The 12586-nt window shown below is 48.1% G+C and overlaps 1 protein-coding gene across 1 annotated transcript in view; it reads right to left on the bottom strand.

The window, feature by feature from the left end:
• Window positions 1-12586, bottom strand: part of DOK1 (docking protein 1) — a 132429-nt gene that overhangs the window by 31929 nt on the left and 87914 nt on the right. The gene's annotated exons all lie outside the window — the stretch shown is intronic.

The following is a 12586-nucleotide window of genomic DNA, read 5'->3' as shown; positions in this document are numbered from 1 at the left end:
GGAGTAGGTCCCAGAGGGTTCCCGTGGGGAAGGGACCCTGACATTGCTTCTAGCTGCCCCTAGCCAGGAGTTCCAGGATTTTTTGCATTCAGATGCGAGCCTGGAGAATTTGAGACACCTCGCGGAGACGCCCACCTCTGTGACTGATAGGGAGAGGATGTTCTGAGAGCTTGGGAGGTTGTATCTGGAGACAGTACCCGGAGAATCACAAAAGGAATGGTTGAGGGAAAGACAGCTGGTCGTCCCGCAGCAATTCCGGGGTGAGTTGTTGCAGATTGCCCATGAGATCCCGCTAGCTGGACACTTGGGGATCAGCAAAACTAAGGCCCGGCTGTCTCAACACTTCTATTGGCCTAAGATGGGGACAGATGTGTCAAACTACTGCCGCTCCTGTGTCACCTGTCAAAGAGTGGGGAAGACGGGGCCTGCTCTTAAGGCTCCCCTGATCCCTTTACCAATGATAGAGGAGCCTTTCCAGAGGATCGCGGTGGACATTGTGGGCCCGCTGGCCGTCCCCAGCAGGTCTGGAAAGCAATACATCCTTACTGTGGTAGACTACGCTACCCGGTACCCAGAGGCAGTAGCTCTGTCGACAACTAGGGCGGATAAGGTGGCGGATGCCCTGTTGGCCATCTTTTCACATGTAGGATTTCCTAGGGAGATGCTTACTGATCAAGGGACCCAATTTATGTCTCGCCTAATGGAGGCTCTCTGTAAGAGAATGCAGGTGAAGCACCTGGTATCGAGTGCGTATCACCCACAGACCAATGGCTTGTGTGAACGCTTCAATGGTACCCTCAAACAGATGCTACGCATGCTGGTTGAGACTCAAGGGCGCGAATGGGAGCGGTACCTCCCACACCTGCTGTTCGCTTACCGAGAGGTTCCGCAGGCCTCGACGGGGTTCTCCCCCTTCGAGCTCCTGTATGGCTGGCGAGTCCGGGGACCCCTTGGGTTGGTAAGAGAATCCTGGGAAGAGGAGCCGAACCCTTCCGAAGTGTCCATAGTGGAGTATGTCATGCGCTTCCGTGACAAGATGCAGACCTTGACGCAGTTGGTGCATGACAACATGACGCAGGCTCAGGCTGATCAGAAGCACTGGTACGACCAGAACGCCCGGAAGCGGACCTACCACGTGGGTCAAAAGGTGTGGGTGCTGGTCCCCGTACCAACGGATAAGCTTTATTAAACCTAACAAAATTATGGCTTAGTAGATACGTGAGCGGACAAATGATAAAGTGCTTCAACTCATTAGAATAATTACTATAATGATTCAAATGATGACAAACAGCCCGGATTGCCAAATGATGAGGAATAGAATAATATAAATTAATAACATCACATGTGAAAGGGCATAGTTCTCTTTCCAATGAAAATGCTCAAAAGCCTGCAATACAATGTATCCTTAAGATAGGCTGGAACCCTGGAATTGAGAGGGTGCAGATTCGCATCCACCCCAAAACGTACATATTTGTTGAATCAGTACTGGAAATTATAGGTCGAAGCAGGGGAGGAAACATGTCTATGGGTTTTAGGAAGCCCGTGAAAAACAGGAATAATGGGATGATCAGATAAGAGCCAATAGCGGGTTTTGTATTGGGAACACCTGACTTTAAACGTTCCTCCAATATACCCAGTAATTTTAATTTACATGACAAAGTGGGATCAGCACCAAGATATACAGTTAAGTCCATATATATTTGGACAGAAACTACATTTTTCTAATTTTGGTTATAGACATTAACACAATGAATTTTAAACAAAACAGTTCAGATGCAGTTGAAGTTCAGACTTTCAGCTTTCATTTGAGGGGATCCACATTAAATTTGGATGAAGGGTTTAGGAGCTTCAGCTCCTTAACATGTGCCACCCTGTTTTTAAAGGGACCAAAAGTAATTGGACAATTGACTCCAAGGCTATTTCATGGACAGTTGTGGGCAATCCCTTCGTTATGTAATTCTCAATTAAGCAGATAAAAGGCCTGGAGTTGATTTGAGGTGCGGTGCTGCATTTGGAAGGTTTTGCTGTGAAGTAAACATGCGGTAAAGGAGCTCTCCATGCAGGTGAAACAAGACATCATTAAGCTGTGAAAACAGAAAACACCCATCCAAGAAATTGCAACAATATTAGGAGTGAAAAAATCTACAGTCGGGTCCATCCTGAGAAAGAAAGAAAGCACTGGTGAACTCATCAATGCAAAAAGACCTGGGCGCCCACGGAAGACAACAGTGGTGGATGATCGCAGAATAATCTCCATGGTGAAGAGAAACCCCTTCACAACAGCCGACCAAGTGACCAACACTCTCCAGGAGGTCGGCAGATCAATATCCAAATCTACCATAAAGAGAAGACTGCATGAAAGTAAATACAGAGGGTTCACTGCACGGTGCAGCCACTCATAAGCATCAAGAAGAAAAAGGCTAAAAAACATCTAAAAAAGCCGCACAGTTCTGGAAGAACATTCTGTGGACCGATGGAACCAAGATCAACCTCTACCAGAATGATGGAGAGAGAAAAGTATGGTGAAGGCGTGGTCCAGCTCAAGATCCAAAGCATACCACATCATCTGTAACACCCGGCGGAGGCAGTGTGATGGTGCGGGCATGCATAAACCCGGCGGAGGCAGTGTGATGGCTTGGGCATGCATGGCTGCCAGTGGCGCTGGGTCACTAGTGATTATTGATGATGGGACACAGGACAGAAGAATGAATTCTGAGGTCTTCAGAGCCGCCATACTGTGTGCTCAGATCCAGCCACATGCAGCAAAACTGATTGGTCGTCGTTTCATACTACAGATGGACAATGACCCAAAACATAAAGCCAAAGCAACCAGGAGTTTATTAAAGCAAAGAAGTGGAATATTCTGGAATGGCCAAGTCAGTCACCTGATCTGAACCCAACTGAGCAGCATTTCACTTGTTAAAGACTAAACTTCAGACAGAAAGGCCACAAACAGCAACTGAAAACCACCGCAGTGAAGGCCTGGCCGAGCATCAAAAAGGAGGAAACAGCGTCTGGTGATGTCCATGAGTGTTATGACCTGGTGGTTAGGAGCACCCGGAATGACCTGATAGTTAAACCTCATACAGGACGAGCTCTGGGATGTGGGAGCTCTGCTGACCGCAAGCCCTAATCCTATCACACACACTAGAAATAGCCGTGGAGCGCTCCTGTCCAGACCTAGGCACCTCGTCACAGCCTAAGAACTATCTAGCCCTAGAGATAGAAAATAAAGCCTACCTTGCCTCAGAGAAATTCCCCAAAGGTAAAGGAAGCCCCCCACATATATTGACTGTGAGTAAAGATGAAAGTCACAAACGCAGAAATGAAACAGATTTCAGCAAAGGGAGGCCAGACTTACTAAATAGACAGAGGATAGGAAAGGTTACTTTGCGATCAGCACAAAAACCTACAAAAGACCACGCAGAGTGTGCAAAAAAGACCTCCGCACCGACTCACGGTGCAGAGGGGTCACCCTGCATCCCAGAGCTTCCAGCTAGCAAGACAAAATCATGAAAACCAGCTGGACAAGAAAACAATGAACAAATAATGACTATCAGAAACTTAGCTTCTGCAGGAGAAGGCAGGTCACCAGAGAGATCCAGGAGCGAACTGAACCAATGCTAAAACATTGACAGCTGGCATGGAGTAACGATCTGAGAGGATTTAAATAGAGCAGTCAACCAAAGGATAAACCACGTCACCTGTGTAAGGAACCTCAGAAGCAGCAGCTTCACTCACAGCCACCAGAGGGAGCCCATAGACAGAACTCGCCGAAGTACCATTCACGACCACAGGAGGGAGTTCGACAACAGAATTCACAACACATGAGGTCAAGACTTCAGGCAGTCATTGCCAAGAAAGGGTTTTCAACCAAGTACTAAAAATGAACATTATATTTAAAATGATTGAAGCTGTCCAATTACTTTTGGTCCCTTTAATAATAGGGTGGCACCTGTTAAGGAGCTGAAACTCCTAAACCCTTCATCCAATTTTAATGTGGATACTCTCAAATGAAAGCTGAAAGTCTGAACTCCAACTGCACCTGAATTGTTTTGTTTAAAATTCATTGTGATAACGTCTATAACCAAAATTAGAAAAATGTTGTCTCTGTCCAAATATATATGGACTTAACTGTATATGTAGATTTATCATTCAAAATATTATACACCAAATCAATGTACAAGGTGGTATCAAGAAGTACAGGACAGCCCCCTTTGCCCGATTGTTGTATAATGGTGTCAGAATTGTTCCCTATCTATTTTGGCCTTTCTTTTAAATTGTTTCTACAGTTAGTTTGATTTGCTTGAGTATCTAATAATCTTACATCCTTTTCTACCAATGATTGAAACATATCAAGAGACCGAACTCTTGTTTGCAAAGGATGGTAAGAAGAATTTTGAGGAAAAACTCTGACATCCCCCATCGCAAACGACGTCTGGATTCTGCTTTTGATCCTGTAAAAAAAAAAAGAAAAAAGGAGTAGAAATGGCATTTTGTTCTTCAAATGAAAGATATGTCATATCCGTAGAGGTAGGAGAAGAAAGATCTCGAGAAACATCCTGATAAAAATCATCTTGGAAAAAGTGTTTTTTAACAGTCAAAAGTCTAGTGCGTTTATTCACGTCTTTGAAAGTTTGAAACAGGTTGATTTTTTTGCTTGGTACAAAGTTCAATCTGTTTTGAAATAAATCTATTTGATCCTGAAAATACTAACACTGGATGGAATCTCCCAGGAGCCTTCTGGATTCTAGAAGTGGACACGAAGTATCCAAGGGGTGTGAACTCAAGGAATGACTTATATCTACTGAGTTACTTTCGCTTTTTTTTAGGTATTTGCCTGTTGTGTATAATGTAATTACTCACATGTTGCTGATTGGTCACTTTTTTCTATTTAAAATCTGTGTTATTTGTTAGCTATATCCTATGACTAAGGGAGCTTCTAACGCACCAGAAACGCCTCAGGTGTTTTCTATGTTTTCATTATGGCTTGACATGCCGCAATAAAAGTTTGATATTTTATCATTTGGAGTGCCGGATCTGTTCCTTACTTTTTTATTTCCTACACGGTTGATGATTATGGCTCACCTGCAACGAAAATCCAAAAGTCATTATCTCAGTAAATTAGAATAATTAACAACAAACACCTGTAAAGGCTCCTCAGTGTTTATAAAGGTCCCTTAGTCTGTTTCAGTAGCTCCACAATCATGGGGAAGACTGCTGACCTGACAGATGTCCAGAAGGCGTCACTGACACACTCCACAAGGAGGGGAAGCCACAAAGGGTCATTGCTAAAGAAGCCGCTGTTCACACAGTGCTGTATCCAAGAATATTAATGGAAAGTGGAAGGAGAACGTGTGGTAGAAGAAGGTGCACAAGCCACAGAGATAACCGCAGCCTGGAAAGGATTGTTAAGAAAAGGCCATTCAATAATGTGGGGGAGATTCACAAGGAGCGGACTGCTGCTGGAGTCATTGCTTCACCACACACAGACGTGTCCAGGACATGGGCTACAAGTGTCACATTCCTTGTGTCAGCCACTCATGACCAATAGACAACTCCAGAAGCGTCTTACCTGGGCCAAGGAGAAGAAGAACCGGACTGTTGTCAGGGATCCAAGGTCCAGACTCTGGAGGAAGAGTGGAGAGGCCACAATCCAAGCTGCTGGAGGTCTGGTGTGAGGTCTCCACAATCAGTGATGGTTTGGGAGCCATGTCATCTGCTGGTGCAGGTCCTCTGTGTTTTATCAAGACCAATGTTAGTGCAGCCGTCTACCAGGACATTGTAGAGCACTTTATGCTTCCCTCTGCCGACAAGCTTTTTGGAGATGGAAATGTCATTCTCCAGCAGGACTTTGCACCTGTCCACACGGCCAAAAGTACCAATACCTGGTGTAAAAACAACAGTATCACTAGGCTTGATGGGCAGCAAACTCGCCTGACCTTAACCCCATAGAGAATCTATGGAGTATTGTGAAGAGGAAGATGAGACACCAGACCCAACAATGCAGACGAGCTGAAGGCTGCTATCAAAGCAACCTGGGCTTCCATAACCCCTCAGCAGTGCCACAGGCTGATCGCCTCCATGCCACGCCGCAATGATGCAGTAATTGATGCAAAAGAAGCCCCGACCAAGTATTAAGGGCATTTACTGATCATACATTTCAGTAGGCCAATTTTAAATAATTTTTTCAAGCTGGTGTTATAAAGTATTCTAATTTACTGAGATAATGACTTTTGTGTCTTCATTGGCTGTAAGCCATAATCATCGACATTAACAGAAATAAACACGAGAAATAGATCACTCTGTAATGACTCTATATATGAGTTTCACTTTTTGTATTGAAGAACTGAAATAAATTCACTTTTTGATGATATTGATGAATGTTGTGAGAAGCTCCTGTATATAATATAGTATTGGCTGTTATCTAAACAAAAATACACTTAGAAATGGTTATCAATGGATATACACCAATGGATGTTCAGAAAGATAGAGAGAAAAGAAGGAATGGATCACCCAAGGTAAGGAAAATCTTACATATAGCAAACGTAACATACATATATGGTATAAGAATAAATGGTGTTATCTCCTGGAATACCCTGGACAGAGCCAAGGAGGAGTATCCAAAGTACAAAAAAATAAACAGATTAGAAAGTATATTGGTACAGTAACTAGGTATAGGAGCTGGGGCACAGCGTATGACCACAAGCGCTTCCCCCGTCACTCCAACTTACGTTTTGCCGTTGCTTCTTCCGCTGGGATTCCTTTTATGTCTGAATTTATTTATTTTTTGCTTCAATAAAGATTGTTTTTATATTTTACATTCTGGTTTTCTTTCTCGGCTAAATTTATGTAAGTCTGAAATTGTGTGCATATTATTATTATTTATTATTAAAGCGCCATTTATTCCATAGCGCTTTAGATGTGAGGAGGGGTATATATAAAAATGTACAGTAATCTTAAACAATACAAGTCACAACTAGTACAGGAGGAGTGAGGACCCTGCCCGCGAGGGCTCACAATCTACAAGGGATGGGTGGGGATACAGGAGGAGAGAGGACCCTGCCCGTGAGGGCTCACAATCTACAAGGGATGGGTGAGGATACAGGAGGAGAGAGGACCCTGCCCGCGAGGGCTCACAATCTACAAGGGATGGGTGAGGATACAGGAGGAGAGAGGACCCTGCCCGCGAGGGCTCACAATCTACAAGGGATGGGTGAGGATACAGGAGGAGAGAGGACCCTGCCCGCGAGGGCTCACAATCTACAAGGGATGGGTGAGGATACAGGAGGAGAGAGGACCCTGCCCGCGAGGGCTCACAATCTACAAGGGATGGGTGGGGATACAGGAGGAGAGAGGACCCTGCCCGTGAGGGCTCACAATCTACAAGGGATGGGTGGGGATACAGGAGGAGAGAGGACCCTGCCCGCGAGGGCTCACAATCTACAAGGGATGGGTGAGGATACAGGAGGAGAGAGGACCCTGCCCGCGAGGGCTCACAATCTACAAGGGATGGGTGAGGATACAGGAGGAGAGAGGACCCTGCCCGCGAGGGCTCACAATCTACAAGGGATGGGTGGGGATACAGGAGGAGAGAGGACCCTGCCCGCGAGGGCTCACAATCTACAAGGGATGGGTGAGAATACAGGAGGAGAGAGGACCCTGCCCGCGAGGGCTCACAATCTACAAGGGATGGGTGAGGATACAGGAGGAGAGAGGACCCTGCCCGCGAGGGCTCACAATCTACAAGGGATGGGTGAGGATACAGGAGGAGAGAGGACCCTGCCCGCGAGGGCTCACAATCTACAAGGGATGGGTGAGGATACAGGAGGAGAGAGGACCCTGCCCGCGAGGGCTCACAATCTACAAGGGATGGGTGAGAATACAGGAGGAGAGAGGACCCTGCCTGCAAGGGCTCACAATCTACAAGGGATGGGTGAGAATTCAGGAGGAGTGAGGACCCTGCCCGCGAGGGCTCACAATCTACAAGGGATGGGTGAGAATACAGGAGGAGAGAGGACCCTGCCCGCGAGGGCTCACAATCTACAAGGGATGGGTGAGAATACAGGAGGAGAGAGGACCCTGCCCGCGAGGGCTCACAATCTACAAGGGATGGTGAGGATACAGGAGGAGAGAGGACCCTGCCCACGAGGGCTCACAATCTACAAGGGATGGGTGAGAATACAGGAGGAGAGAGGACCCTGCCCGCGAGGGCTCACAATCTACAAGGGATGGGTGAGAATACAGGAGGAGAGAGGACCCTGCCCGTGAGGGCTCACAATCTACAAGGGATGGGTGAAGATACAGGAGGAGAGAGGACCCTGCCCGCGAGGGCTCACAATCTACAAGGGATGGGTGAGGATACAGTAGGAGAGAGGACCCTGCCCGCGAGGGCTCACAGTCTACAAGAGATGGGTGAGGATACAGGAGGAGAGAGGACCCTGCCCGCGAGGGCTCACAATCTACAAGGGATGGGTGAGAATACAGGAGGAGGGAGGACCCTGCCCACGAGGGCTCACAATCTACAAGGGATGGGTGAGAATACAGGAGGAGGGAGGACCCTGCCCGCGAGGGCTCACAATCTACAAGGGATGGGTGAGAATACAGGAGGAGAGAGGACTCTGCCCGCGAGGGCTCACAATCTAAAAGGGATGGGTGAGAATACAGGAGGAGGGAGGACCCTGCCCGCGAGGGCTCACAATCTACAAGGGATGGGTGAGAATACAGGAGAGAGGACCCTGCCTGCGAGGGCTCACAATCTACAAGGGATGGGTGAGAATACAGGAGGAGGGAGGACCCTGCCCGCGAGGGCTCACAATCTACAAGGGATGGGTGAGGATACAGGAGGAGAGAGGACCCTGCCCGCGAAGGCTCACAATCTACAAGGGATGGGTGAGAATACAGGAGGAGGGAGGACCCTGCCCGCGAGGGCTCACAATCTACAAGGGATGGGTGAGGATACAGGAGGAGAGAGGACCCTGCCCACGAGGGCTCACAATCTACAAGGGATGGGTGAGAATACAGTAGGTGAGGATAGTGCTGGTCGTGCAGCGGTTTGGTGGATCGGTGGTTACTGCAGGCTGTAGGCTTGTCGGAAGAGGGGGATCTTCAGGCTCTTTTTGAAGGTTTCGATGGTAGGCGAGAGTCTGATATGTTGTGGTAGAGAGTTCCAGAGTAGGGGTGATGCACGAGAGAAACCTTGTATGCGATTGTGGGAAGAGGAGATAAGAGGGGAGTAGAGAAGGAGATCTTGTGAGGATCGGAGGTTGCGTGTAGGTAAGTACCGGGAGACGAGGTCACAGATGTATGGAGGACACAGGTTGTGGATGGCTTTGTACGTCATGGTTAGGCTTCTGTACTGGAGTCTCTGGGTAATGGGAAGCCAGTGAAGGGATTGACAGAGTTGAGAGCCCGGGGAATAGCGGGGGGACAGGTGGATTAGTCGGGCAGCAGAGTTTAGAACAGATTGTAGATTGGAGGAGTGCGAGAGTGTTAAGGTACCGTCACACATAACGATATCGTTAACGAAATCGTTATGTGTGACACCGACCAACGATCAGGCCCCTGCTGGGAGATCGTTGGTCGCTGGGGAAAGTCCAGAACTTTATTTAGTCACTGGATCACCCGCTGACATCGCTGAATCGCCGTGTGTGATGCTGATTCAGCGATGTCTTCACTGGTAACCAGGGTAAACATCGGGTTACTAAGCGCAGGGCTGCGCTTAGTAACCCGATGTTTACCCTGGTTACCAGCGTAAACGTAAAAAACAAACACTACATACTTACATTCCGGTGTCTGTCCCCCGGCTCTCTGCTTCCCTGCACTGTGTCAGCGCTGGCCGGCCGCACAGCAGTGACGTCACCGCTCTGCTTTACGGCCGGCCGGCGCTCACAGTCAGTGTGGGAAGCTGAGGCCGGGGGACAGACACCGGAATGTAAGTATGTACTGTTTGTTTTTTTTTTTTACATTTACAATGGTAACCAGGGTAAACATCGGGTTACTAAGCGCGGCCCTGCGCTTAGTAACCCAATGTTTACCCTGGTTACCCGGGGACTTCAGCATCGTTGGTCGCTGGAGAGCTGTCTGTGTGACAGCTCCCCAGCGACCACACAGTGACGAAACAGCGACGCTGCAGCGATCGGCATCGTTGCCTATATCGCTGCAGCGTTGCTTAATGTGACGGTACCTTTAGAGGGGAGGCCACAGAGCAGGAGGTTACAGTAGTCAAGGCGGGAGACGATGAGGGCATGGACTAGGGTTTATGCAGATTCTTGGTTGAGGAATGTACGGATCCGGGAAATATTTCTGAGTTGAAGATGGCAGGAAGTGGAAAGGGCTGGGATATGTGGTTTGAAGGATTACTCTGAGGCAGCGAGCTTGTGGGACTGGGGAGAGTGAGCAGCCATTTACTGTAATGGATAGGTTCGTTGGGGGAGTCGAGTGAGATGGGGAAAGATGATGAATTCTGTTTTGTCCATATTAAGTTTTAGAACTTGAGCGGAGAAGAAGGATGAAATAGCGGACAGACATTGAGGGATTCTGGTTAGTAGGGAGGTGATATCTGGTCCTGAGATGAAGATCTGTGTGTCATCAGCATAGAGGTGATACTGAAAGCCGTGAGATTCTATGAGCTGTCCCAGGCCAAAGGTGTAGATGGGGAATAGCAGAGGCCCTAGGACTGAACCTTGCGGGACTCCGATAAGGGGCGAGGTCTGTGACCGCTCCTGGCACTTAGTGCTGGGTGTCAGCTGTGAGAATCAGCTGACACCCGGCCCCACACCCCCCGTGTGCACGGCCGATCAGTAACGACGCACTAGTCCGTCCATGGGGATTAAGTCCCAGGTCACATGGAAGGAATAGTACGTCGGATGGCAGAAAGGGGTTGAAGAGATGGGTTAGGGATGGAAATAAGACTGTGGTGAGGTTTGGGATGAGGTGGGATGGGATCGGATCAAGTGCACAGGTGGTGAGATGTGATCTTGAGAGTAGAGTGGAGAGTTGATCTTATATTACGGTGGATGAGTTGGTTATGGAGGAGGAGGGCTGAGCAGTTAGGAGGAGGGGTTGTTGGGGTTGGAGGCCAAAGCTTTTGCTGATGTTCTCAATCTTGTGCTTGAAGAATGAGGCAAAGTCTTCAGCTGAGATGAGTGGAGAGGGAAGAGGTGCTGGATATGAAGTGCTAGCTATTCGCTTTATGGACAACTTGATAAATTTACATATGTGACATAGAAGTTAAGTTTTACCTTTTTGCCAATCTCCTGGTCTTACACATTCTTGCTCTGCTGGCTTCTGTTTCGTGCCTTTCGCTCACTTTGCCTGAGGTTACGCGTTTTGTTCTGATAACATTTCGGTGACACCGGTCCTGACCTAATCCTGCTGACACAGCTCAGGGCTTATTTCACTCCTGTTTTCAGTGTAGACCTGGTCAGGTCCAAGTGCGTCCTATGGGCCACATCCAGAACAGCCAAAAGACTGGATACAATGGTGCCGCAAACCACTCTGTTCCTCCCCATGAAGATACTGGTTAATACAATGGTGGAGAAGGAGCCATTCAGCCTGTACATCTGAGGCTCTGCTCAGCGGCCGTGAAGACGTTCTCAGGTCACAGCGGCTCTTCAGTACGCACTGTGCACATAGCGGAGCAATACAGCGGCAAATGAGGTGAGCGGAGTAGTTTTATTATTTTCTTGTAATCATTGGTAAATGCTGCTGTTGAGAAAATGTGGAGTCCATAATACTGTCTGGGAGCAGAGTGCTTTATGGGGGCTCATACTGTGTCGGGGACTGTAGACGCATCATAATGGGGGGGTTGATTATACTATGTATGTGGATTGTGGGATCTATCACACTGTGTGTGGGGGCTGGAGGGTCCACTAAACAAACTATGTGTGGGGAGGCTATGAAGTCCATTATACTGTATCTGGGTCTGCGCCATCCATCACACTGTGTGGGGTCCATAATACTCTGCTAAAGCTTTAAGCCCCATTACACTGTAGGGGGAGTTTGTGGGGTCCATTATACTTTGGTTGGGGGGCGTGGAGTCCATTAATCTGTGTGTGTGAACTTTGGAGTCCATCATATTGTGGTGGGGGGGCTGTGAAGTCCATCAGACTGTGTGTGGGAGCTGTGGGGTCTATTAAACTATGTGCACGGCTGCTATGAAGTCTATTATACGGTATGTGGAGGGCTGTGATGTGGGGTCCGTTATATTGTGGTGGGGGGCTGTGAAGTCCATCAGACTGCGTGTGGGAGCTGTGGGGTCCATTAAACTATGTGCACGGCTGCTATGAAGTCTATTATACGGTATGTGGAGGGCTGTGATGTGGGGTCCGTTATATTGTGGGGGCCATGGGGCTGTAGTTCCCACCACACTGTGGAGGAGAGGGGCAGTGTGCTCCATCACATTCTGAGTCAATGAATGTAGGATCATCATACTGTGTGTGGGGGTTGTGACGTCCATTATACTGTGGGTAAAGAGCTGTGAGGTCCATTGGAGCTATGGGGTTCATCAATTAGAACGATGAGGGTGGCACCCACCATCACTGATCCCTGCCCTGGTCACCTCCATTGTCAAGTTGCCACTTTT

Source organism: Ranitomeya imitator, chromosome 1, assembly GCF_032444005.1.
Source record: "Ranitomeya imitator isolate aRanImi1 chromosome 1, aRanImi1.pri, whole genome shotgun sequence".
Taxonomy (NCBI): domain Eukaryota; kingdom Metazoa; phylum Chordata; class Amphibia; order Anura; family Dendrobatidae; genus Ranitomeya; species Ranitomeya imitator.
The sequence above is the reverse complement of the archived record's forward strand: the minus strand, read 5'-3'. Positions and strand labels throughout refer to the sequence as shown.